This window comes from Triticum dicoccoides, unplaced genomic scaffold (genome assembly GCF_002162155.2).
Source record: "Triticum dicoccoides isolate Atlit2015 ecotype Zavitan unplaced genomic scaffold, WEW_v2.0 scaffold101963, whole genome shotgun sequence".
In the NCBI taxonomy this organism is placed as follows: domain Eukaryota; kingdom Viridiplantae; phylum Streptophyta; class Magnoliopsida; order Poales; family Poaceae; genus Triticum; species Triticum dicoccoides.
This window is the reverse complement of record NW_021169669.1, coordinates 1-2,765: the sequence shown is the minus strand read 5'-3', so window position 1 is coordinate 2,765 and position 2,765 is coordinate 1. Positions and strand designations below refer to the sequence as shown.

The 2,765-nt window shown below is 36.7% G+C and overlaps 1 pseudogene; it reads left to right on the top strand.

The window, feature by feature from the left end:
* The first annotated feature begins 332 nt into the window (after positions 1-332).
* LOC119342690 lies at positions 333-2,705 on the top strand (annotated as a pseudogene).
* Positions 2,706-2,765: the final 60 nt, after the last annotated feature.

The window sequence follows — 2,765 nt, the reverse complement described above, 5'->3', positions numbered from 1 at the left end:
CACGATCGACACCATTGGAAGATACATGTGGGTAGCCTTTGGTTGGCATATGTTGGAAAGTTGGACTCAGTGAAAGGATATATGGTTATTCTATACAGTCATGTACTTTTGGTCCATTTTCTTTCACTGGAGATACGAGTTGTTAGATTTTTTCAACTATTTTTGGTTTTGGCGACATTTTTTTACCTAGCTAACCCTTGTCCCTTTTGGTTAATTAAAAATGTTCAATGCTTGCATTGCAGAAATCCAAGCAGTGGATGACGCTTAGGGCAAAAAAACTGAAGGAAGACATATGTACGTTGTTTAAATCCAGCAATGACACGGTGGTAAAAATGTCCTTAGTGGATAAACTACAACATCTCGGAATCGATCACCTCTTTGAAGACCAGATTGACACCGCTATGTGGCAAATCCTGAAGAGTGAATTTAGTAACTACAACCTCTATGAAGTTGCCCTTCAGTTTCGCTTGCTGAGGGAACATGGATACTGTGTATCTCCAGGTATATATAATCCTAACAATTTTTTTCTTGTTATGCATAGTTGGTTACGAAAAATTATGGAAGAAAAATCATGATATGCAAATTTTTAACTGGCTAAGAAATTGAGTTATCAAGATTAGATTGGTGACCTTATTTGCAAAATATTTCATAATGTGGACGACATGTCTACAACAATAGAAGCTCCATTGACAATGTGGTCACGAGAACACCAACATTTATTTATTGATTACAGATGTTTTCAATTGATTCAAAAGTGAAGATGGAAGCTTCATTAATGATATAACAAATGAACCCAGGACACTATTATGTCTATACAATGCATCTCATCTTCTAAATCATGGTGAGCCAGCACTTGAAGAAGCCATAGCTTTTGCAAGGCATCATCTTGAGTCATGTAGTGGTAGTTTAAAGACCCCACTTGCTCAACAAGTCCAACGTGCCCTTCAGATACCAATGCCAAGGACAAATAAGAGGGTGGAAATGCTACATTATATCCTAGAGTACGAACAAGAGGAGCATAACCCAATCGTACTGGAGCTTGCCAAATTGGATTTCAACCTTCAGCAAAATGTCCACTTGAAGGAGCTCAAAGCTATTACCAGGTATGTTATTTATCTTTCTTATATAAACAGAATATATAACCCAATAATGATTCACGGGTGGTTGCCCTCGCATACTACATCTTCAAACAAACAAAAAACCAAAAGTCTAGTTACCACTACATTTCTAGTGCTTAACGTCATCTAAATTAAGAGCTTACGTGGTTGCCTTTTTTCGTCAATATGAGAATGCATATTCATTAATGGTTCATGATGCTTTAGTGTTTCGTTGTTTTCTGTGCATTGTAGGATAATTACATAAATGGTGTAGTGATAGAGTAAAGCACATGCTTTTAGTAATAATTGACCAATGTTCTTTTATCTCTTAATGGGGCTAGCGATGTTATATTCTATGTGGACTATATACGTACTAGTTCAGATAACATTGCTTAATTAATTCACAGGTGGTGGAAGCATTTTTTCGGATATATCGAGCTAAGCTTTATCCGCGATCGTGTGGTGGAGGGTTATACATGGGCCTCTGTGTTGTACTATGACACAAAATTTGAGCTCACTCGAAGTATGATCACAAAGATGATTGTACTAATTACCACATTAGATGACATATATGATAACCATGCCACCCTAGAGGACAGTTGGAAGCTACATGAAGCAATACAAAGGTGGGATTGATTTAGCTCTACATTTTATCTCTCAAATTGTCAATGCATCTAATGTATATTCCACTAAGATAGCGATTACATATCATATCAATACGTCCTTAGAATCACTCGCAATCACAGTCATAAATATGTGCGCAACGTGATTTTTCCATGATGTTCGAAGTGATAAAGTAATTACGAACATGTATGTACTGGATAATAACTATTTTAGTATTTAAGAAGAAGTAAATGAACACCCTGCATTTGCCCTGACCATAAGAGTGCAATTCTATCAAGAAAAAAATGGTATACAAATAATGCTTCAAACCAGGAGCATATTACTATTCTTTGGATAATCACGGCATCCAGAGGTGGACGAGCTGAATCCGATGGTGAATTATCAATTTGCCCGGTGCCCCCCACCCCATCCACGCGCGCGGGCAGATCCACAGCTAAAATTCCATGTTGACATGAAATTTTCATAAGTCCTAACACAATAGCACTCATTGGTACATACAAGTAATGAGCTAATGCTCACTACTATCTGGTTACAATTGCAATTTCAAATGAAAATGTGATGCATGATTAGATTATTATTTTATTAACACCAACATATAAGTTGCCATAATAAGATATGGATGAAAGAAAATCTAAATGCAGTAACAAATGAGATATATTGCCTATAATGAAATTTTGATGTCATGTTACACTATTTGCCTCATGGAGCAAAGTGAAACTAGTGGTTCTTACTGTGTTGAAGAAAGATAAAGAGTATAGAAAAATAAAAGGTTAGGTTAACATGCAAACAAAGAATTTTCAAACTACGATAACTTGTATTAAGATTGCTTTTGTGAATTGGCCTTCAAGATGGGATAAGAGCGCCGCTTTTCTCCTGCCGGAGTACTTGAAGAAGTTCTATATGGAGATGCTGAGGACATTTGAGAATATTGAGGCTGAAATGCTAGCCAATACGAACTACGATATAGCACACCTGAAAAAAGCGGTAAGTTCATGTACCCTTTTCTGTCACAACATCTCTCTCTCTCTCTCTCTCTCTCTCTCT